Here is a 25533-nt window from a genome sequence, read left to right as displayed (position 1 = left end):
GGATTAAAAACTGAATCGAAATAATAAGGATTTCATTAGTGTAGATACAGGCCATCTAAGAGAGGAAAGATTTTTATTCAGAACAAAAATGTTTTTTCAGTATTATGGGAAATGTAGGTTATTAGAATTTAACATTTAACTTGTCGGTTGGATTGATAGATTCAAAGCAAAGAAAAACTTCGGTGTTTCAGTTATTCAGTTCAACCAATTACATTAATTAAGTAAGCTGAATTCACTTTTCAGTCCTAGTTTTATATATTTCGCCATTCATTTATTGAGTACTTGCCATGTTTCAGGCGCTCTGTGCTGTCTGGGTATTAAGAGCTAAAAGAGAATTGCTGTTCTCAAAGAGTTTTTGGGATGCTCCACCCTTTGTTAACATCTAATGCAATGAACTGTTGTAAGATGCTGGAGAAACAAAAAAGAGGGTTAAAGCTGACCTGGTTCAAGGTAGAGGAGTCACGTGAGGCATCTAGATTGGGTCTAGAATTAAAGGGTTAACAGAAGTTAGCTGTGTGAAGACAGAGCATCTTCTGACCCAAGGAGCCGGAATGGATGCATGAGAGAAAATTCTGGGGAGAGGAGGAAGGGACAAAGATCCTAATACAGTTTATGGGCACTAACGATTGAAAGGTAGGGGTGGATAGGCAAAGGCTGTGTGTGTGTGTTTGTGTGTGTGTGTGTAGGAGGGGGGGAGAGAGAGAGAGAGAGAGAGATTGACTGAATGGGCACCTTACAGTAAAGCATAAGCTTGCAGAGGTGTAAGTGTGCCAGTCCTAAAGATCCTCAGTTTCTACACTCAGCTAAAGATTTTACACACTGCTAACCTGAATGAAAAGGGACTACTTTAAAATATTATATGCCAAGGAGATTTGTGTTTCTGAAAACATAACTTGAAGTCATTTTGGAAGATGGTCTGGAGAGGGTACAAAACTGGCATACCCTACTCTAGTAATTTCAGGGGAGCAGTGAGAATGGCCTGAATTAAGGTAATTAGCCATGATGATGGATAAGCTATCGAGTCAAATGCTTTTTTCACCAGTGAAGATTCATAGGACTTGGTGACTGGCATGGAGAGTAAGGAAACTGAAGAAGAATGGGAAGATGCCTCGATTGCGGGGTAGTATAACATAGTGGTTTAGCACTGAGAGCTGACTGGCTGCTTTAAAATCTGGCTGTTTGACTGTGACATCTGTCTTAACCTCTCTGAGTCTCAATTTTTTCACTTGAAATCGGAAGCGATAATAATAGCAATGTTACTTCACATACACTTTCAAAAAGTTATTGGAAAATCTGGTACTCTTCCTTAAACCTTTTTAAAGGTCCATGAACACCCGTTTAAGAGCTTTTGGAATATAAAAGAGAGACTGATTGGGTCTGGAGAGAAAGGTGATTCATTCAGTATGGAACTTCACATTCGCTTTGTATCGTGTATTCACAGTCTAATAAATTATTTCACAATCTGTGATGATGAAAGAGAATAAGAGCATCCTTAAAGAGGATGAAATTATCCAATAGAGAGATGCTGGAGATGATTAGCAAAGGCATTTGGGAGGCAGAGAGAAGTTGACAGTCATGTTAAGTCAAAAATGACTTTTAAAGAAGCTACTAAACAGTGATGGATTATTATTAAAAGCAGAGATTAGCCAAGAAGTGAAGCAGACAACTTCAAAGGAACAAGAAAAAAGGGGGAAATGTCTTTAAATCTTTAAAGGAAAAGGACAAATAGTAGAAATTTTATATAACTGAATAGCTTCCCCTAAACAAGTAGTTTTGGTCTGCCCTTGATTCCAGAACTGCAAGCTCTAGGTTTCCAAGCCCAGAGGAGAAAAAAAACAGAACAAAACAAACCCTCTCAAAATTTTCTGTAAGTTGTGTCCTGGGCAGCTGGACACAAACACAAGGACCTGAGTTACTAATCTCTTATAAGTTTGATACCTTTATAGTCACCAAAGTGAAGAGTTCAGATCGCCACCTCCACCCCACTTATCCTTAGAGGATGAAAAATTAAATCTGGTGAAGCTTCCTGTTGTCAGGTTGCCTTTCCAGTGTTTTCTGCTGCTACCAGTCCCAGGCAAACATGGGCCCCTTCCTGGAAAGAGTTTCAGAAAAAAGAAGGAGATGGAGAAAGAAAAGCAGTAAAGAGGGAGAGGAAGAGAGAGGAGAAGAAGAAGAGGGAGAGGGAGAAGAAGAATGGAGAGGGAAGAAGTGATAAAGCTGGTCCATCACCGTGTGGATATGGTCCAGCATCCAGCACTATAATTAATATTACCTGTTTTACTTGAGGAGCTCAGGATAAGTTACTAAAGGGTCAGCTGTTCTTCTAAGGACACCAGTAATTTCTTCGTGTCAACTCCCAGGACATCTTTTCAGTACTCTTTCTGCTGAAATTGATGTCGTTGCTACCACTCTCTTTCTTGATATTTTTTTCTAATTTTTCATAAAACAGCTCTCTCCTGACATTCACCCAGCTCTGACCCACTCCATCTCAGTCCCCTTTGTTTAATAACCTAAATCCTTCTCATAAATCAAAAGTGCTGGCATTCCTGTGGGTTTCAACTTTGAGTCTCTTCCTTTCATGTTTTTCCCAGGTGATGCTATTCAGCCAAGGCATTAGCTGGAGGTCCTGACGTGCACAGGCCTCAGGGTGTGCTCTGCCTCTGAATTCCCACATGATTACAGGTTGTCTAATGAACATCTTAACATGTATATCCTGCAGACAACTTGAACTCAACATATTTCAAACTGCCCTTATTATCTTCTGTACCTAACTGGGTTCTTGATCTCAAGCGACAGAAATTGACTCGGGTTGACTTAACAAAAAAGGAATTGATTGCAACTATATTGTAGAACTCGTGAAATTCACAGAGGGCTGATTCAAAAATGGGAAAGAGGTCAACACACAGAAAACAATTCACAACACAGGAAGAGTCTCTCCAGGGCATTGTGGCCACAACAGCTAACATAGGAACCGTTCTTGGCACCTTTGTGGTCCTTCTGACACCTCTGAGCGCCAGACATCCCAACAAGAATGAATTCCAAAGTGTTCCTGCCTGTTTTCATCACTTGCTCTAGAGGCAAGGTCCTTGGCAAGAGCATCCAGCACACAGAGACCAGGTGATATGTCCATTCTCTAGCTACTGGAGTGTAAAAGCACAACTTTTTGGCCTTACCAGATTTCAGACTAGACTCACACTATCTAGGGCTTCTGATATATAGGAAGAGGGTTCAGAGTCCAGGGAATATCTTGAAAGAATGAGAAGTGCCCACTGCGTATTCCATGAGATAAGTCTACCCAACTGGTATGTTTCACCTCAACAAATGACACCAACATACATTCAGTCAACCAAGCTCAGAATCATCTGCAAGTATTTCTTTTAAATATGTCTCATTATTATGGATTGATTTATTTATTGGCCACACAACATGGCATGTGGGATCTTAGTTCCCTGACCAAGGATCAAACCCATGCCCCCTGCAGTGGAAGCGTGGAGTCCTAACCACTGGACAACCAGGGAATTCCCAAGTATTTCTTTCTCTTTATGGTACGCATCTGTTTTGTTGGAGTTGTTTATTTAAGTCACTAAGTCTTACAATTTAACTGACCAAATATTCCTTAACTCCTTTCCACTCTACTTTTTTCCGTCTTAGATCAACCTATGCCATTTCTCGAGGACTTTTAATACTTTCAAGCGATGATGAGGTGAAGGGTGTAAAGGCTGTGGACTCCGTGTGTACAAATCATACTTCTGTCACTCACTAGCTGGGTGACCTTAAGCATTTTCCCTCAGCTTGCTCTATGTTGTATGTAGAATAAGCTTAATGATAATACCTGTCCCATAGGGTTGCTGCAGTGATTGGTTGAGGCAGTTTGGTTAAAGCACTGTGGATGCTCACAGACAATAGTCATTCCCTGCAGGTAAAGTAAGGTTAAAAGTGAGGAGCAGTGGTGGTGAGGTGGTGAAGATGATAATAACGGTGGTGGTAATAATAGTAACTTCCTCTAACCGGTGCCTTCCAATACACAGTCTATATTGCTGTCAGCATTATCTTTCCAAAACAAAGATTTGATGTTGTTACTCTCCAGCTTGGAATCCTTTGGTGGCTGCCATTCCCTGTGAGATAAAAACCAAACTCTTTAGTAAGGTATATAAACTCCTGCAAAACGGGACCCCAAATTATCTTTCTGCCACTGTCTTCTGCCACTTGTCACCACTCAGGTTACAATAGAGGGACAGGGACCAACTCATTCCTCAGCATCTCGGAGATTTTACTTCTCCTAGTTTTCACACACGTGCTGTTTCTTCTTCCTGTAACACTCTCCTCTCCTTTGCAGCCTTGGAAGACCCAAACACATGGCAGCTTTCTTTGTATCCCCACCCTTGACCTCCTCCCTGTGTGCCCATCACACTTGGTCCATGCACATCACATGGTGACGCTGTACAGTGTTTGTTCCATATATTGTCAACCTCCACACCTGCTGGCATGCCCTTGCCCTGAATGCTCCTGTCTTTTTCATTTCTACCTCTGTTATGTGGGACTGGCACATAGTAGGTGCTCAGGGAATGGCTATTCAACCCGTGCATTAATGCACATATTTGTAAGGACTCTGTGAAGACCCAGAGGAGTCCAGGGAGAGGTGTAGCAACTTGTTCCCGACGAGCGCACTGTGTCCCTCCGGCTACACTTGGCAGTGAAGCAAACAGGCAGAGCATTTGAGGGCCTTGACTCCTGCAGCTCTGCCTTAATCATTTCCAGTTGGTGCTTGGCACCAGGCACCTTGCTAGATACTTTAACGTAATACCGGGAGGACACAGTCTTCTTTTTTCTGAAGGAATTTTCGTTTCAGTAGAGACTCTAGTCTACTTCTTCAGTAGATTAGTGGACATCGTCCTTATGGGACTCTGGAGCCAAATTTGCAACCACCATTAAGGGGAAGAACCCATGGACTGTGCATTTCCTAGTATCATTTTCTAAAACTGATATCACTACCTTTATTAAACACAGGTGCCGCATGAAAAAGCTCTATGTTCCTTGGGAGAAGCAGGACAAATATGTTTTCTCTGGATCTAAGAAACTGTAGAAACTTTGCATCCCTTCTCCAAGAAATAGTCACACACCCTAATTAGGCTAACTGCCACTCTCTTTATTGTATTTGAAAACAGTAAGTACTATTGGGTGAAACTAAATTATCTAATTGGTAGACAGAAAAAAAACCCAGCTGAATTCAGAAAATAATTCTTACAATATTTAATTATTGAAAAAGAATAATTTTATACAAATGCATGAACTTTTTATTTGTTGAATATACCACACTACCCAGAAAGAATTCCGTTGGAATATTATATTCTGGAGACCAGAGTTGGGAAAATCCTGCTGTAAAATGCTTCCAATCCCAGTCGCCATGCTCTGATTCAAGAATGAAGGATTTTAGTGAGTACTTGGAAATTATGAATCATTATCTAATAAGCAAAGGTGCACCAGCAAAGGCAGAGCGCCTTCATTTCGCTGATCTAAAGGATTGCACTGATTTCCCTGTAGTCAAAGCAAACAGCCTCAAGTTCTCCACTGCTGAATGACAGCCATCACTGCTCTAGAATCTGATGCCCACACCCGACTATCCTCCTGCAACACCTGCACCCTTGCCTGTGAGCTGCTTGGTGAATGTTACCTATGTTATTACTGTGGAAAATCCTTTGATCTCAGCATCTCCTATGCATGCAGTTGAACTAAAATAGGAAAGAGAGCCTCTCTGGAAAGGACTGGCTGTAGGGGTAGCCATGGTTCTTCCTGCATCATATCCTATGTCCACCCCCCAAAAGGGGGAAATTCCACCAAAACGTCTGCCTCCTTGCTAAGGCTGGAGAAAAGGATTTGTCCCTTCTCTGCCCACTTTACTGTCTTGGAGAAGAAAGGGTGATACTGAGTTGACCCCTAGTTCCTTGAGCAATTCCAAAGCAGACTCCTCTCCCTTCATTCTCTTTGGACCCTCCTTTGCCCAGGTGTAGAAGGCACTGCAGTAACAGGCAGGTGGAGCTCTGCTCTCTCTAAGACTGTCCATCAACTACTGGCTAGGTAGACCAGATGGCTCCAGGTGAAGAGTTGCTCCTTTTCAGTTCAGGTCAGAGGAAACAGGAAGTCCCTTTTCCTGCAGGTCTGCTGCACTCCAGATCCTCCCACCTGGCAGTAAAGCTGGTGTAGCCATTGATCCCACCTGAAGCTTGTTCCATCCCTCGACTCTTAGTACCTGAAAGAAAGGCCCAGGGAAAGATGAACACCCTAAAATTTCAATGCTGCATTTTTTGAATTTAGGTTATTTCTAATTCTACCACATGAATTCAATGAAGCATTAGCTACACATAGTTTTCTGGCTAAAAAAAAATTCAATTATAGGTATTGGGTCTTCAGGCAGGTTAACAGCGTTATTAATGTACTGTGTCACTGTGAACCTACGCTGTACATCATCACATCATCGGGTCACGTGTTGCAGTTTAGGAGGGTGACATTCCTATGAAACTGTATGCCTGGCCTTCTGTTTCCTGCTCATCTTTTGCGTTGTTTTAATTTCTCTTGATTTGGATTTTTACTGAAGTCTGCCTCAGCACAGCAGATTCTTTGGCTGAGATTGTTTATACATTGTGACAGTCTTATGATGGTATCTGATCTGTTATTCTCCCAGTTCCTCTAAAAAAAGTCTTGTGTCTGTGTTCAGTGCTATAGAAATAGAAGAACTTCTTGACAAAAACGGAAAACAAAACAAAAATCTCTTACGTGCTGGATGTCGGAAGACATTACATGCTTAAACATCACGTTCCCTCTCTGTTGCTCTCTGCTCACTCCTTCCCAGCACATGTGCATGAATACAGATATATACACAGAGGTGCATACATGTCTGTGTACATGCAGACACGCCTATCTACCGACACACATGCATGCACACATATTTTGCAGGAGATGTTGAACTTTTTGCTGTTCCCTTTAATGTACACTTCTCACTTTTCTTTCTCAAGAAAGGAGGTTTTCTTCCATCAGAGCACCTCTCTGAAATTAGCCCTGCATTTATAATGCATGTAAAGATTTTTCCCAGTGCTGGTCTAATGAAAAATGATACCCAAAATTAGCACTTGCCACCTCCCAATTATCCCATTGCTCATGATTCGGTTATTCCACACATAGTTATCTTCTTCCCTCCCCAGTAACTACGTAAGTGGGCTGTGGTAATCTACTCCAAAATGAATGACCAGGCATTGTGAATTTTGCTGTATATAGTTTTAAAATGTCAGTTATTAAAAGAAGAATATCTGATTGGAGTCTGTGGTCCCAATCACCAAAGGAGGCTCCAGATCCGTGGCATGGAGGAGGGTTGGCAGTTAGTTCTCCAAGAGCACGGCTTCTCTGAAAGCTGGGAGAGGGCCCAGGAGAGGGTAGCAAGGGGCTGCCGGGTTCAGGAGCATCAATCACTTTCACGTTATTTTTGGGCTTGGATTTTCTAATGCTGACCCTGCTTTGTGCTCAGGCAAATAACAGGTCATAGCACTTACAAGCAGACAGCTGCACTGGACTTGATTCATCCTAATCACAAATAATGGCCGCACTTGCCCATGAATCTCTTTTCCACCCAGAAATAGAGATTAGGCGAAGAAGGAAGTCAAATCTAAATGGTTGTGCCTTAGGTGGTTAAGAGGACGATAGAAGTCAGTCAATCCCAGGCCTTTGGGAAACCCACTGGATTCCAAATGGACGAGACAGAAAGAAAGAGACACCTGCAGGAGCCTTGATGACCACACTGGACCACAGGGCTGTTCCCACAGCTCTCTCCTCACGGGGACCTCCTGGCAGGAGCTCATCACATCCTGCCCGTGATGAGCACACACCATAGTGAGGGTGGGCGGGATCGAGCAAATTGGAAAACAGAGGAGCCAAAGTTGCAGGAATCAGTCAGTGGCCAGCAGACCCACCAATACGTTAGTTTGGCATTTCTAACAGCCCAGACCTCTCCGTGGAAACCCCATCAAGTCTCAGGCTGTTTAGGTGGCCTCCCGTTTTCGGTTTGGCTTTGGTGTCACGGCTCCCTGAGGAACCCACACGATGACAGCAGCGGGTGGAGACCCTGCTCCTCACCCACGTGGCCAGTGCGTGGGACAGACCGCTTCCCCTCCCCCACCCCGCCCTAAATGGTCCGGCCTTTGGGTCAGAGCATCACAGCCATGCCTCATAGTTTTTTCTTTAATGATGTGAAAACGTTTTCACCTAAATTGCCTAATTTGGTTCTTAACAAAAACCCTATAAGGCAAGGCAGTTGTAATCATTTCTAGTTTATAAATAAAGACAATGAGCCCCGAGACATCAACCCTTTGGCCCCGAGTGCACTGGGGACTGGGGCCGGGAGTCCCGCGCTTCTGCCCCGGCTCCAGCACCACTGCCTCAGGCGCCCTGGCTGGGGGTCCCTGTGACCTCACGCAGGAGGGTCTGAGAGCCCGGGTGACCGGCCATTGACTGCACCTGTGTCATCCTCGCAGAGAGGGCGTGCTGGTGGCTGGCATGTGGACACGGCTGCTTGGCTCCATGTGCAGGGGGGCGCCCTGCATCCCCGAAGGCCACTGTCCGTATCCATCCGTCTAACAGCCTCCACCGTGTGCATGACGGGAACGGAGCCGGCGGGCCTCTGGCCTCTCTACCCTCACGAGACAGTCCCACGGGAAAATGTGCTCCTCCGGGGACCTTCTCAGAGCCTTGCTTCTCTTTCCTTCATCCTCACTGGGAAGGAAGTTGCTCAGATGGTGTGATTTTTTTAGGCTCGGGTGCCCTGAAAAAAACCCGATGAAAAGTCTGCGAGTGTGTTCAGCGTACCCGTAGCTGCTGCTCTGCGTCCCCCCACTTCGTATTTTTCTTAGCTGTTCTGTTTTAGTTAGTGCCAATATAGTCTCCCCTCCTACATATCCCTTTAGGGTGAAATGCCTGCTCAGTAAGCTTCGGAAAGGCAGTATATTTCAGGCAGCCTGATAAAAGACTCTAATCACCCCAGATTAATGCATTCATTCGTAGCCAATTGAAGGATTCATTGCAGTGCTCAGGCGGAGGCGCCTCTGACGAATCTGCCCTGGGTAATGAGCCATTCGGCAGCTTCTCCCCTGTAGTGCTGGCAACCTGCAGAGGGGGCCTGAGAGGGAGCCCAGAAGATGCAGGTAAAGTGCGAAGGAGAGGGTCCGTCTGGGCACCTCTGGCCCTGGAGGGAAGCTGTGGGAACAAGAAGGTGCTTGTGGCCACGGTATCCGCCTCTGCAGCGGGAACTGAGGAGCATCTGGTGCGGGGTGCCAAGGAATGTGGCAACTCAGACGGCACCGCTGAGCCCCGGAAGGCTGGGAAGTGAGGTTCACGGCGCACAGGGGACGTCTGGGCTTTGAAAGCGAACCCCAGCTGGGCAACCAGAGAAGGGTGTAGGTGGGAGGAGCTTACAAACAATTGCGGTCTGTGCCTCTAACTAACATCTCTACATGGAAATGTTCAAGGACGGAAAGACAGACATAGAGCCCGAGAAAGTTAGGAGACATCCTAGGGATTGGCTAGCCCGGTGACTCCAGGGGTGGGCGTGGGGTGTGTGACGGTGAGTCTACCCTCCAGGGGACATTTGGCAATGTCTGGAGACAGTCGTGGTTGTCCAGACTCTCAGGTGGAGAAAGAGGTGCTACTGGCATGTAGTGGGTGAAGACCAGACATGCTACTCAACGTCCTACAGTGGACAGGGCAGCCCCAAACAACACAGGAGCACCCAGCCCCAAAGGTCCATAGTGCCACGTTTGGGAAAGCGGCTAGCTGAAACCTGCCCTATTGCAGATGAGAAAGGTGAAGTGGGACAAAGGTGACGGGCTCTAGGTTACACAGACAGAGGCTGGAGGAGCCGGGAGGGCAGCAGCCTGCAGTCTTTCTCTCTCGTCTCTGTGATGTCCCTAGAACCGGGAGGCCTGCTTTCCAATTCTGCGCAGATAAGTACCCTCAGAAACAAAGTTGTTTCCTCTCCTTCTGGACCACAGAGCACCCTTCCAGCCCACATCTCCAGTAAGGAAAATTCCATCGCCGGCCTTTATGAATACACACCGGTCCCCTACCCACTTCGGTCTAGACAGATCTCTTCTGGGGAGTTAGCTTATTATCTTTGTTATGCATTTTAGAAGCGGATGGTACTGCTGATAAAAATAGGAATTGCCAGAGGAGCTAGCATCAGACGTTATGAGGTGCTGATGTGCAATGTCGTTGCCAACAGTTCCCCATGAGGGTGGAAAGGAGACCCCTTCGTGTACACATAACTGTATCTAACCATTATTAAATATTGATCCATCTCAGCTGGGGCCTGTGCCTGATTCCAAATGGAAGCCAGTGCATTAACTGGTGCTGATCTCATCTGTCTGTACCCCTGGCATTGCACCCTTGGCTGTCACTGCTGACCCTCATTCCTGGACTGACAGTGTACATGGGGACTGATTCCTTGCCCCCCTTTTGACTAGAGAAATAAGCATATATGAGTTTATATCTGGAGTCTAGGATTTGTGGGGGTATGAGCGCTGGAGCTTCATAAAAAAAAGAAAAGAAGTCTGCCTATGATGAACAGTCATTACAGGGACGTAGATTCGTCTAAGTATCTGGAGCAATCGTAAGCATTTCCCTGAGCCGGTGTTTGATGGTGGGGGAACGTTGAGGGGGGCGGGGGCAGATAGAAGGAAAGAAGGGCCAAAGATAAGAACAAATATGCAAGTCCAGAGCGTGTGCTTAATGGAACCGAGATTTATTTTTCTGTGTGTCTTTCTAAGCCTCTAGATAGATCACAAAAAATACAGCCAGCCAGAAAAGAAATAGCCCAAATGTAATTTAAAGGCCAACTTTTTCACCAATACTTCAGCTGGGAGACACCTTTCCTGCATTCCTTTAAGATTCCCAGCTCAGGACTTCCCCGGTGGCACAGTGGTTAAGAATCCACCTGCCAATGTAGGGGACATGGGTTCGAGCCCTGGTCCGGGAAGATCCCACATGCCGCAGAGCAACTAAGCCTGTGCGCCACAACTACTGAGCCTGAGCTCTAGAGCCCGTGAGCCACAACTACTGAGCCTGCATGCTGCAACTACTGAAGCCCCCGTGCCTAGAGCCCGTGCTCCGCAACAAGAGAAGCCACTGCAATGAGAAGCCCGCACACTACAACGAAGAGTAGCCCCCACTCGCCACAACTAGAGAAAGCCCGCGCGCAGCAACGAAGACCCAATGCAGCCAAAAATAAATTAATTAATTTAAAAAAATAATGCCCAGCGCAGGGGAGGAGTATTAAAGTTACTGATTTATCTTCAGTAGCACAGTTATTTTTATTGTCTTGCCAGTGACAGGTTTTTTGTTTAGCTTTTCTCTGCAGCTCTACACACCCTTCTCCATGAAAGAAGAGCAGCCCGTAGGCCATTGTTTTCTTTGGTGTCCTGGTGCCTCAGAAGACACGGAGCCTGGCCATCTCAGAAGCACATCAACACTTTCTCTGGCTTCATAACAAGCAGCAAATTTCGAAATAGGAGATAGGGCCATCCCACCCTCTGATTCACAACAGAGAGGTGTGTGTGCACACGCAGGACACGTGTGTGGCTTTGGGGGTGCGTGTGGCCATAACAGTTTGTCCATAGAAACTTTTACCAGAAATATGTCTTCTACTACCAGGGGGCCACAGGAAAGATTAATAAGTACAATTCAGTTCAAACATACGAGTAAACAATCATTTGTTGTGTCCCTCCTGTCTGCAAGGAACCCTGATCCACATTGGGACATGCAAAGGTGAAGCATAGAAAAATAAAACTATGAAAGAGCTTTCCTTATGGGTCACATATTCCAGCGAGGATGCAATGTCCATATACCAACAGTTACCAAGGCAGAATATAATCTGCTGTATGGGAGTGTTTTTTGTTTTTTTTAAATTTATTTTACTCAAGTATAGTTGATTTACAATGTTATGTTAATTTCTGCTGTAAAGCAAAGTGATTCAATTATACACATATATACATTCTTTTTCATATTCTTTTCCATTATGGTTTATTACAGGATATTGAATATAGTTCCCTGTGCTATACAGTAAGACTTTGTTGTTTATCCATTCTCTATATGACAGTTTGTATCTGCTAATCCCAAACTCCCAATCCTTCCCTCCCCCACCCACCCACTTGGCAACCACAAGTCTGTTCTCTATGTCTGTGAGTCTGTTTCTGTTTCGTAGATAAGTTAGTTTGTGTCATATTTTAGAATCCACATATAAGTGATATCATATGGTATTTGTCTTTCACTGTCTGACTTACTTCACTTAGTATGATAATCTCTAGGTCCATCCATATTGCTGAAAATGGCATTATTTCATTCTTTTTTATGGCTGAGTAATATTCCATTCCATTCCATTGTGTATATGTACGACATCTTTATCCATTCATCTATCGATGGACATTTAGGTTGTTTTCATGTCTTGGCTATTAGTGCTGCTATGAACATAGGGGGTGCATGTATCTTTTTGAATTATGGTTTTGTCTGGATATATGCCCAGGAGTGGTATCGCTGGATCATATGGTAACTCTAATTTTAGTTTTTTAAGGAACCTCCACTGTTTTCCATAGTGGCTGCACCAATTTACATTCCCACCAACAGTGCAGGAGGGTTCTGTATGGGAGTGTTTTGAACAAAGGACTGTGAGAGGTTGAAGATAAGAGAAATTGATTCTGACCGGGAAAGTTCATGTATTCAACATGCATGTACTGAGTCCCTACTGTGTGCTGGGCACTGTCCTAGGTGACAGGGATACAGACGGGAAGTATGGAGTTTAGGTTCTAATGAGAAGAGATAAACAACAACACTAAACGAATGAATGAGAACTTCAGAGAATGGATAGGAGCCGTAAAATAACTAAAGCAGATACTGGGATGGGGCAGGGAGCTCTTTGAGATATTGTGGTCAGGAAGGACGCAGAGTAGGTGGCAACTGAAATGAGAACTGAGTGACAAACAAGTATCCACGTGAAGATCTGGGGACAGAGCATTTCAGGCAGGGAACAGAAACTGCAAGGCCTGGAGGAAGGACCAGCTGGGCACCTTCCAGGGGCAGACAGCAGGTCCGGGGACTGGACCTGAGTGAATTCTGGGCAAAGCAGTCACACTAAGGTCAGAGTTTGTCAGGGGCCAGCTATGCAGAGTCTTCGAGACACAGTGTGAACTTTGAGTGTCATTCTAAGGGCAGTCAGCTGCCATGAGAGGTTTCTAAATAGGGGGTGATATGATTAGATTTATGTTGTTGTGGTTTTTAATTAGTCCACCTGTGATGCAGAAAATGGAATGTAGAATAAAGGAGGGAAGAGAATGTATCAAGGCAGCGTGAGGGTTATTTTTGAAATAAAGCCAACAGGACTTAATAACTGGATGTAGAAATTGAAGGAAAGGGAGAAATGAGGGATGATTCCTATGTCTTTGTCCTGGACACTTAGGTAGATGATGGTGTCATTAACTAGGATGGGTCAATTAGGAGAAGGAGGTGAGGAATCTAGAACTCTTTTTGGGACATAGTAAGTGACCTTGTCTATTGAACAATTAAATAAAGATAACAGGAGGCCACATTGCTATCCTTTACTGAGCACACACTGTATACCCAGTATTATTCTAGGCTCTGATGTGTATGACCTCATTGAATCCCCAGGATAACCTGGGGAAGCAGGAGAAGGTGATGCTGTTTCATGTGCACAGATGAGTGTTATTAAGAGACACACGCCTCTTGGAGCTCTTATGGGTGAGGGAGGATGCTGGCAAGGAGGCCATGCGACTGTATGTCCCGCAGAAAGTGGTCAGGTGCCCTCCTCCCCCCCGTAAGGAGAGGAGAGCTCCCCTCCTGAGGGGTGCCAAGGAGCCGGCGGCCTCCTGTCAAGACTCACTGACATCCTGATGGGCCCACTTCTGCCTGCTGTGGGCTGATGAGGGAGAAAGAGAGTTATTGTCAAATTCCCAGCTTGCCCTCTTTGATATAAAGTTCGCTTGTGATATTTTTTTAACTTAGGTAGCTAATGCATTTTGTCCTCCGGAGTGTGAGAGACCCAGTTTCCCGAGTAGCCTTTAATTAGTTTCTGGATGATGACATCCCCACCGAGAAGCAACCAGTGGCATCCCCCAGTCTCAGGGGGAGATAAAGGAATCTAATAAAGACATTCGGTGTTTCTAGGTGATGTGTTTGACAAGCTTTGTATTAACAAGAAGTCTTGTTGGAACTTTATTCTCTTTCCAACTGCGCTCCCTCCCTGGACCCGGATCCCTGGCATTTCACAGGAGGATTCACAGAGCTAAGGACTTGTAGATTCAAACAGACCAGCCTGCATCTCCACCCCTCGTTCTAGAGGGGAAGAGGCTTCACCTTGATCTGTTCGCAGACCGTAACCTTTATGAGGGATTTAGTGGCAATAAGGCCTCGGAACAAAAACTCCACTGAAAACCAACTGACAAGTTATTTTGCACAGCAGTGGGGCCACTTCCTGGGCCTCTGGATTCAAGGCCAGATAATGAGATGTTCCTTCCACTAGCCTTAATTATTGCCAAAGATGATGGTCACGGGGAGACTGGGTCTAACTCACAGCTTCATTTCAGTGTTGGCACCGTTGCTACTCGGATGGAGAGAGGCAGAAACTCTGCTTCGGGCTGTCCACTTTCCTGTGAACTTAACCTTGAGGGTGCTTGAGGGAAGGAGAAAAGTCTGTGGAAGAGTTTGGACCACACGGTGGTCACGGCGGTGGGGAGGGGGGGGACACTGCGGCCACCTTCCCACTGCAGTCAGCACGGTCCCCGCTGCGCACGCTTTTATAGCCGGTGCTTGAGTGTATAACTACCAGCGCTTCTAGGCAATTCGGAATTGAAGTGCGGATGATCCACCAAGGCAGCTGAGAATGGAAGTGCTCTTGGCACCATTGGCAGCCAGCAGACTGACAGCCTGCAGACGCCGGCTTCTGCAGGGCTGAGCACAGGGCCCCCAGGAGGCGGGGGCTCCATCCTTGCCCTGCCCCTTTGACCCTTTGCCTCCATCTGACCTGGATGGGGCAGCCTGGGAGAAGGGAATGATTGGAACCTGCTCTCCTGGGCAGCTCTTAAGGGCACGAGGAGAGTCTGAACAAAGAAAATCATTTCCAGGACTCTGGGAGATGATGGTGACATGTACGGGCACATTTGCATATTGTTTACTCTCAGGATGGCAAAGTGTGAAGTTCATCCTGGGGTCTGCTGACAGTGCTACTGTGGAAAGACCGTTCTTCTCTCCACACAGTGGGTTTCTGAGCAGAGGGAAGGACATCCAAGGGGCAGAGTTACATCTTCCTGAATCGGGAGAAAAATGACCCCTGTTAAAAATGCAGTGGCAGGGGGCTTCCCTGGTGGCGCAGTGGTTGAGAGTCTGCCTGCCAATGCAGGGCACACGGGTTCGAGCCCTGGTCTGGGAAGATCCCACATGCCGCGGAGCAACTGGGCCCGTGAGCCACGATTACTGAGCCTGCGCGTCTGGAGCCTGTGCTCGGCAACAAGAGAGGCCGCGACAGTGAGAGGCCCGCGCACCACGATGAAGAGTGGCCCCCGCTTGCTGCAACTGGAGAAAGCCCTCGCACAGAAACGAAGACCCAACGCAGCCAAAAATAAATAAATAAATAAATTTAAAAGTCCAAATTTATTAAATAAATAAATAAAATACATAAAAAATGCAGTGGCAGCAGAGGAATGGAGGACTTAAAACTGAAGTATGTAAAGGGTCCCTCTAGCTAAGGCCCAGGCTGCCTGGGGGGCCCGCAGTTGTCTTGAGCCAGATGGGGGCTGGGTCTCCTTTCTCTGCAGATCTTCCACAGCTTGTGGAAAAGCGTGTCTGGAGGATGGGGTCTGGGGTACGATACGAGCGGCACTCACACCTGGGTAGCTGTCCTTAACTGGCCCCTCGAGTTTCATGGGCATCAGCTGCATGCCTGCTTTGGAAAGTGAGAGCCACTGGAAGATGCTGGATGCCAAGGCAGAAAAAGAATCCACGTGAAGAGGCTTTAAGGCAGGGCCTCCAAGGATGTGGCAAGGCTCTGGCTGCTGCGACCAGCAGGAATAGACACCTCCTGGGGAAGAGAAATTAGAGTCAGGAGGGACCGGAAGCATCTTGCCAGCCACTACCTCTGAGACCGTGTGAAGAAACCTTGTCCTAGGGGTACGGTCCAGAAACCCTGGTCAGCCCTTCTGGGTTGGCTTTTACAGCAGGCAGTAATGCTCTTTACCTGGAATCGATTGGGCTCTGCGTTATCTTGATCATAATAGCATTCCTTGCAGCGTGGTAAGCAGTTCACTAAGTGCTTTCAGTTATAGGACATATGTCATCTGATTCCAAAACCCCGTAGGCAGAGCTTAGGTCTGAGATCTGCCACTTCCTAGCTCACTGGCTTTGAGGAGTTTAGGAGCTGGTTACAGCCTCAGTGTTCTGGATTAAATAGGAAAATAAATGGGCGGTATCTAGTACTTATTAGGTGTATGACAAATATTAATTCTCTTCCATGAGGAATAATAAAAAAGTAATATTGTTCTGGGTTTCTCTTTTTAATTTTTTTTCAGTTTTCCTCATGAAGTCAGGGAGCTGAATCAGGTTCTTAATTGATTCCATTTTTTTTGTACTATCATTTTCATCTTTGAGGACCTGTTTGTGTACATTTTAGTTGAGTTTTGTAGGGACACCTTATTCAAGTATCTGCAGTCTGCCTGACTTCCTGTATGAGGACCTTGGGTTCACTGCATTACCTCTCCGAGTTTCAGGGTCTTTACTATACAATGGAGGGAATGCCTATGAGCTACCAAAAGGATTTAAAAGGAAGCAGCAAATGTTAAGCCCCCGGCGAAGTGCTCGGCGTACAGGGTGTCCATGGTCCTTCCCTCCCCGTCCCGCCTCTCCTCCCTTCCTGAACTGGTCCCTAAAGAGCTGGGCCCGATCGGGGGTGTGGAAGATGAAGGCCGCCACGTACCTTCAACCCAAAGCAGGCGCCATCACACTAGAGCCGTACAATAGCTCGCCCTGTCTGCATATCGTGATTAGCAATAATTACCTTACATCCCCCCATTAAACAATTGATGAAGAGAGCATTCCCGGCAATTTCTTGGATGTCACCAAATATAACGGAACACCGATGGTGACAAGTAGGTTGCCGTGAAATTCAATTTACTCGAATATGCCCAAAAGCAGGGAAGTGTGGAGTGGGGCCTGCGTGGTGTTTACTTTCCTCTCCAACGTCTCTATCAGGAATGACGAAACTGGGTCAGGGAGCAGAGCTCATAAAAATTTCCACATTTCAGCTGATCCTGAAAGGAACAAATTCCGAACTTCAGAACCAGTGGTTTATGACTAATCCCTAATAAACCACTAGCTTTTCTCCCCGGGCTTCCTGATTTCCCCCCGCAAACATGAATGGTTTTAGTATGGAGAGAAAGAAAGAATGAGATGTAAGAAATGACAAAATGATTCTGGTGAAAGAACTAACAAGCCACCCGAGGCTGTGTCATCAAGGAGCTCTCTGCATGTTCAGGCTCTCATTTGGGCTTCTGAATCTCTAGACTCTAACCTTTCCCTTCTGGAAAGCGGAGGCAGCAAGCCCAGTTCTGGCGAGGGGGAGGGTCCTATAGCAGACCTCCATCCCCCACTGCCTCCACGCCCTCACTTCAAGATGCTGTTTATCTCAGAACCACTAGCGCATCTGAAGAAGTGGTCAGCACCCACCTGTGGGGGCAGGCAAGCCTATCTCAGCCTCTAAACCAGAGCAGCCTCCCAGCCCCGCACTGCACCTAACGTCCAAATTTAGCCTCATCCTGGCCTCTAGAAGTACACATTTTTAGTAACGTTAATAAATCGCATTTGAATAGTACTTTGTTTAAAACGTGATTTCTCACAGTTTTATCTGATCCACAGAACATGCGTTTTAAAAAGGCAAGATAGGTATTGATATAACTAAAATAATCAGAGAGTTAAATGATTTACATGAGTTTCTACAGCGAGTAATAGTCGGGTCTGGGCTTCATATGCCTGGTCTTCTGATGCAACGCTTAGAATTCTTTCTCTCAAGAGATCCCACAGATCCCACAAGACTGGTGTCCTATTATACAAATATTTGTATTGGAAAGAAGGAAGAAGGGAAAGAAGAAAAGACAGACTGACTAGTCTTTTCTGTCAAAATAAGCCAAAGAAACACTTCTCAGTGGACTCAGCAGTGGGTTTGATTGATCATTCCTCTGTCATGATACGGGGACAGCTAGGACCCCTGGTTACAGGAAGCAGCAGCTACAGCCCTGCCTCCAACGAAAGCTCCCCGGAAGCTGCGGCCCCCTGGTCCAGAGCACAGTGGGAGGACGATGAACGGGAGGAGGATGACTAGGAAGTGCCAGTGATGGAAGAGGGAGCAAGAGGAGATAGTCCTGCAAATTGTGGATGGTCCAAAACATACTGATGAAACCTCCCGCCCACTCTCCTGATAGAGAACAATGCCTTGTAGGAATGACAGAGAGCGCTCCCTTTCCTAGATGCCCTGTGGGCAGACGGGTGGTCACATGGAGGTGCAAAAGCAGGGTGCCCCACCTGGGAGGGTGAATCAGCAAGACCTCAGACCCAGAGAACCCCAGGCTGGGCGTGTGCACTCCACTGCACGAACTCTCTATGGAGAGGGTACATTTGGGATCAGATATAATCTGCATTCTGGTCCCGCCTTCAACACTTGTTATCTGGGTAACAGGAGCACATCACTAAGAGCTCACAAAGCCTTAGTTTCTTCATCTGTAAATTGGAATAATAATAGTACCACCTCATAGGATTCTTGTGAGATTAAATTAAATAATGGAGTCAAACTTCCTGTAAAATTTCTAATGCACACCAGAAATTCACAGTCTCAGCTCATATACGTATATAGTTGGTTTCTGTTTATTTTTATGTATGCATCCAAATTTCAACATGCATTTGTTGTTTTTCTAACCCATCTATCCCCTCATTCAAAGAAAACACTCTGGAACTCTGCAATTTTCAGTTGCGTGTCCTTGAATATTTCCTTGACCTCTCTGAACAGATGTATCTTCATCTGTCACATGTGGGAAAGGAAACAATTAGGGTGACCAGTGCATCTCCACTGGCTTGGAACTTTTCTGGTTTTAGCACGGAAAGTTCTGTGTTCTAGGAGACTCCTCTAGTTCCTGGTAAACCAGGACAGTTGGTCCTCTTAGAAATAATACCTACTTGTGGGGTTAACGCAGGGGTAAGATAAAGTGAGGGCAATATATGTAAAACAGCGGATATACAGCAGGTATTTAATAAATAGTAACCATTGACATTATTATACATGCTGAGAGTCTTCGAGGGCTATTCAAAGATGTTGAGGAAATACAGTCATTTCGACGTAGTTGCATTTCCATACAGCCTTGTCAAAACACTTTCATTCATTCATTCAAAAAACTACGTGTTGAGCACAAACTGTGTTCAGACATCGTGGTGTGCGTGGAACACTTCAGTGAACAAGACAACCAGCTGGGCTAACGTTTTACTTGGGAGAGCAGACCATATGCAGCAGTCTGGTGTGGGGAGTTCTACTTCAGGAGAGACGGTCGAGGAAGACTTCATGGAGGAGCTGAGCTTTCAAGAACAAGACAGACCCGGCCAAGTGAAGATCGGGGAGGAAGGGAACTATGAAGAACCAAGGACTGGCCTGAGGTGTTTCAGGAGGAAAGGAGGCCAGTGGAGTGGACATGCATGCACCAGGTTATGGACCCAGGCCTGGGTGTCTCTCTGGGGTCTGGACACCAGGAAAGTCGAGGGTATTCCAGACGGCTTCTTTAATTCTGTAAAGACAAAGGTGCCAAGGCCTTAGCTGTGGCGCAGCCCTTGCTGTGGAAACTGTCCCGAGCCCCCATGGGCATCTCAGATCTTCACTGCAGAGCGGAGGTGGGTGGGGGGCAGGGGGAACGGGGGACATGCCACCAGCACCAGAGGCAGAACCTGGGATGCATAGATCTGCGTGCGTCTTGCAGAGGAACCTGGTCCAAGCCGATTCTGTGCATCTTCGGCCCCACGGGACCGTGAAGGGCTTAATAAAACATCTCAATTTGGATTTCATAGGATATCTACTGTGCGCTAAAAACAGCAAATTGCTATTTATTAATGACATAATTATTAGAATTTAACACCTGGGCAGTGGAGGCTACACGAAGAGTGAGGAAGTTCCCTAGAATACTGTTTTAGTAATTATGTTATTTAATTATTTACACATTTGAATTAAAATTCAATAAGAGCCGGATTAAACCTTAACATAATATATTCAATGTGGAACTCTATCCAGAAAGCATGGCTCAGGGGGTCTCTGCCTTTCTTTCCAAACATAATCTAACCACTTCCTGATCTTTCTAGATTCAGACCTCAAAAGTCCACAGAGACATCACATCCATCAATGTGGAAATAAGCTGATGGCCTTTCTTAAGGAATCATGGACTCTTAGCAGGTCTCAGACTCACCCCAGACCTTTGGTTGTGTGATCCCAGCTGCTAACAGGATAGTTCTGCCACCCTGCTGGCCCCTTGTCATCTCATCAGCCTGTCTAAAACAGAATCACACTAATGTTCTCCCCCCAAAGACGTTATTCATATAACATAAGGGATCTGCCAGCTCAGCCATCCAGCTGCTGTTGAACAAAATGGCCTTCATTTGACTCCATGTTCCTGAATCCCCCATCCAGGCACCATCAGGCACCCGCAGCTTGTCCTCGGCATTGCTCTCAAACCCATCCTTTTCTTTCCACCCTTACAGAGCCCACGGTTTAACCCAGGCCTTGAACATCACTCTCAGAAATCCAGTGTCTGTCTACCCATTCCCTCTGACACATTGTTACAAGCTTATTTTGCTTAAAGTATATTAATATATTTGTATATTCATTATATATTTATATATAGTATTTCCTTTTTTAAACAATTTCAAATGCTTGCCATTGCCTATAGGATAGAGTTAAAACCCAGGAAGGACCTGGCCATTCAGGCTGGTCTGTAATCTGGCTCTAGTTTACCTCATTGGCCTTGTATCCCATTCTTCCTCGAGTCGGTTAGAATTTATCACCTTCCATTCTGTGTTGACGTGACATACGTGTCTGCCAAGCACACAATATACGAAAACTCACTTACTGCATACTTCGCATTGCTTAGAGCCCCTGTAAGTGCATTTCATAAACTTACCCCTAAATCCTCAGAAGGATCCTGTGAGATACGTGCAAGTGGCTTCACGACCTGAGGACGTGACGCACAGAGAGGTGAGGTGACTGGGCCAAGGCTGCCCAACTTGAACGTAGTAGACCCGGGATCTGGACCACTGCTCTCCATCACCTCTGGTGCTGAGTAGACTTTGTATCCTCACACGCATCCTGGATTTCTGCCTTCCCAACCGTGCCCATGCACTTCTGTCCCACCTGAAGCAGATTCACTTGCTCCGCAGACATGACCGTTTCTCTTTTGTTGGTACCCAAACTAAACTCTGTAGCCCAGGAGAAGCCGTGCCGACACCCACGCTCTTACTAACTCACAGAGTGTAATGTCTGTACCAACCTTCTAGCATCCAGTCCCACACAACCCTGTGACACAGTGGGACGTTTATATGCACTGTTTCCCCTAACAGATTGTAAGTTCATGGAGGGCCAAGAAAATGTGTGCATTGCTGCACGTCATGGACACACCTAAGCCACAGTGTGTATATAGTAGGTGCTCACTCAGTGTTTGAGTGACTTTTGGCCATGTCTCCTCCAGTAACTATCCTTCCATTAATAACTATGCCTGGCCACCAAAAGTCTTAATAATATTATTTTTCTAACATCACCTCCTTTGCCCAGAATGCCTTTCCTCCTCAGAACTGATTCATTTTGCTTGTCTTCCGGGGATTAGCTTAGATGTCTCATATCCAAGGAGCTTTCCATGACATCCATCTCCAGGCTGGCTAGTGTGTCTCTCCTCTGCATTTCCTCAACCTTATCTGTCCTTCTATGTCACAATGCACGAAAGGGGTTTGCTTCTGTTCCTGTCTTTGCATCTCTAGACTGTGGACTCCTTGAGGAGAAGCACTGTGTCTTTTAGACGTCATGCCCCTTAGGGCTAAGTACCACACTGGTATAAGGAAGTGCTCAGGGACTATTGATGGATGGATGAATGTGTGAGTGAATGAATGAAAACAAAGCAATCCTAGTGTGTTTCCAACCGCCTGCATGATGAGATGAGATGAGATGCAGGCGGTATCCATGGAAACAATATAAAAATGTAAGTAGCCCTATCTCAGTGGGTCAGAATTTTCTTATGAACATGGATTAGCTAAGATAAGACCACAGTGCATTCTGGTCAATTCACTTTAATTTTTTTTTTTATTTTTTATTTATGTATTTATTTATTTATTTATGGCTGTGTTGGGTCTTCGTTTCTGTGCGAGGGCTTTCTCCAGTTGCGGCGAGCGGGGGCCACTCTTCATCGCGGTGCGTGGGCCTCTCACTATCGCGGCCTCTCTTGTTGCGGAGCACAGGCTCTAGAGCACAGGCTCAGCAGTTGTGGCTCACAGGCTTAGCTGCACTGCGGCATGTGGGATCTTCCCGGACCAGGGCTCGAACCCGTGTCCCCTGCATTGGCAGGCAGATTCTCAACCACTGCGCCACCAGGGAAGCCCCAATTCACTTTAATTTTAAATACTGACAACATGTTAGAAGTTGCCACCTGGAAGATGATACTTCTAACCTCCTAGCATCTTAGGCACTGTGCCAGCTTGGTTCTAGTGATTGGGATTGCACCTCTGGTCAAACCATCTCAGCTCTATGCCATGAATGGTTTACCTTTCAAAGTCATCTCGAGGCAGTTTGCCACCTTCAAGCTACACCCTGAGGCAGGATTGAAAGGCCAAGCGTTTCACCAACTGCAACTTCGTGAGTTGGACACGTTCCAGTTGTTAGTGGAGGGAGACAATTCTAGATGATTCTTCCAAGCATGAGGTGTGATGGTCTCATTTTATATACTTACTGTGCCAACAGCTTGGCCCAAACTACCTTCTCTTCTACTTGGGGACTGTCCATTGTTCTCTAGTGTATGATTAGCAGATTAGCTATCATGTAAGAAGCCAGGAAAATGAACTCCCAGTAAGCCCTTCCAAAGCAAGAGTAATTCATTACCCTGCCTGATTTCCACTTAAAATGTACTTTGAGCACACTTCCAGCTACAAACCCTAAATCACCCTGTGTTCACAAAGTCCATCATTTTTTATTTTATTGCATGGCATTTTCGTGACATAATCCCTTGCAGAGCATCTCAGAGTGCTTTACAGATCAATAAATTACTTACCTGCAGAGTCAAAGCGATGTCTGCAAGGCCAGCACAGTCATTCTGCAGGCAGCCTGTCCTCTGGGAAACAGGCAAGGCTGTGTGAGTGCCAAGGGTGGGCAGGATCAGGGCCAGGCAAATGTATGGCTTGGGGGTGAGGTGGGGTTCAAGAAGTGCAAGTCCCAGTTAAAACTCTGCGAATAAAATACATCAAATGTAAATGATTCTAGAACTTAGAGAGCTTACAAATTTGGATCCTTCAGACAGTCAGCAAATCAAGTGGCCAGTCATTAACTCATCAAGTATCTTTCTCTCCCGGAAGGTTCAGTCTAGCTTTTAAAATGATACAGCCATGAATCACAATATAATGTCTTAGAAGTCCCGGGCCTTAGAGCCAGCGGTCACTTCCCAGCCCTGGCCACCTCAACCGTCCATTGTGTCTGTCCTGCCAGATATCCGTGAGAATGCAGGTATGTGTGTGTGCAAGGGCATACGCGCACTCGCACACACAGACATCACACCACAGTTGCCTCTCTACCTGAAGCTCCATGCGGATTTAAGACTAAAAATGATTAATTGGTGCTTGCTTTGCAAGGGACCGTATTGGAGACAGCAGAAAATGAAAAGATGAGCAAGGCTCTTGGCCAGTATCTTATACTATGATAATTTATAGCCAAGGAGAAAGATGAGACAAGGTAACATAAGCCAGTTTATTTTAATGCCGTGGAGGAGGCTACAGGGTCTCCAGGAAGGAGAGGCCACATCCCCTTGGACGTCGCCTGGAAGACCTCGTGGAAGGGGTGGCAGCTCAGCCAGGCCTTGAATGATTCCAGTAGGTCTAGACAGTTGGAGAAAGAGGCGAAGGGACCAACACCAGCAGCAAGGGCTTGGGGCTCAGAAAACAAAGTCCAGTGCACGCTTGTTAATGAGCGTTCCTGGTTGGGCGCAGTGTGGAGACAGATGGGACGTCAGCTTTCAGGAGAAGGAGGGAAAGGAACAAAGGCTGAGATCAGCTATCCGCACGGCACCCTCCTTTCTGGAGGAAAAAATCCAGCACAATCAGGAGTGAGTGATGAGTGGTTCCAGGAGAGGAAAGACCAGCACGGAAAGTTCCAACCGATCTGATTTTCCTGTGAAGGTTGCACCATGACCTTGGTCTCATCCAGGGAATAAGGGTGATTGTCAGCTTGCCTGGGGTCTCCTGCAGGCCAGATGGCACTGTGTCCTGGGGATAACGGGTCCTGGAATAGCACACGGGGGTGGCTCAGAGGCATGCTGATTCAAGGAGGCGACCTGACCTGAAGATGCCTAATAGAACCCGACAGAGGGGCCCCTTAACCTGTAAAGAGCTAATGTGTCAAAACCAGTGTGAGTAGAACTGAAATGGCTCGTGTTAACGGCCCGGTTCTGAGGTTGTCGCAGACATGTAGCCGGGTGGGGAGGTGGCTCACATGAACAACCATTATAATTCCATCCTATAAATATGTGTTGCGTTTTTACTATGGATATAAATGTAAGTAAGACCCGGCTCAAGCCATCAAAAACGCTCATGGTCTAGGGCATGAGGGATGCTATGCAAATAACTACAGCACAGTGGGATAAGGGCCAAGAATTGGAGTTTGGGGGGGGCCAATAAAAGACACCCTTACTTTATAAACCCATTGGCAGACAAGACAAATGAGTAGTCATGTCATGGTCAAGCATCACATTCGCTAGTGGTAAAGGTGATACTGGAGAATTGGGCTTAGATGTGCAGTAACAATGAGCTTCCAGCTCTGAGCCCCAGAATGAGACAGATGCACACCACTGGCTGTGCTCATCTCCGTGGGATGCCGTCCTGTAAAACATGAATGAGAAAGTGCACAATATAATGTAGCTTCCTAAGGAAACCCTGGCTCCAAAACGAAAGACTAAACAAAGTTGGGGGATTCTGTCCCCAAATCGACAGTTGGGATGAACCTCTTCATCCTTTGGGGGGATTAATCTAAGACACAGAGAGAGAAAGAGGCCAAGTCTGTCATGTCTGATTGACTCCCCCTCAGGTGCATGTAACATATCTGGGTGCAGGATCTTTGAGTTGTGCAGGAGGTCAGAGGGAGTAGGGGTAGGGCAAGCTGCGACAAAATGGCATTTGATTTGGGTCTAAAAGGATGACTGGGAGTTTCCCAGGAAGGACAGAAGGAAG

At 46.2% G+C, this 25533-nt stretch overlaps 1 protein-coding gene across 3 annotated transcripts in view; it reads left to right on the top strand.

The window, feature by feature from the left end:
- Positions 1–25533, top strand: part of NTM (neurotrimin) — a 403155-nt gene that overhangs the window by 253720 nt on the left and 123902 nt on the right. The window lies entirely within an intron of this gene.

The sequence above is a fragment of the Balaenoptera ricei genome, chromosome 8 (assembly GCF_028023285.1).
Source record: "Balaenoptera ricei isolate mBalRic1 chromosome 8, mBalRic1.hap2, whole genome shotgun sequence".
NCBI classification, from domain to species: Eukaryota; Metazoa; Chordata; class Mammalia; order Artiodactyla; family Balaenopteridae; genus Balaenoptera; species Balaenoptera ricei.
This window is presented reverse-complemented; position numbering and strand designations above follow the sequence as displayed.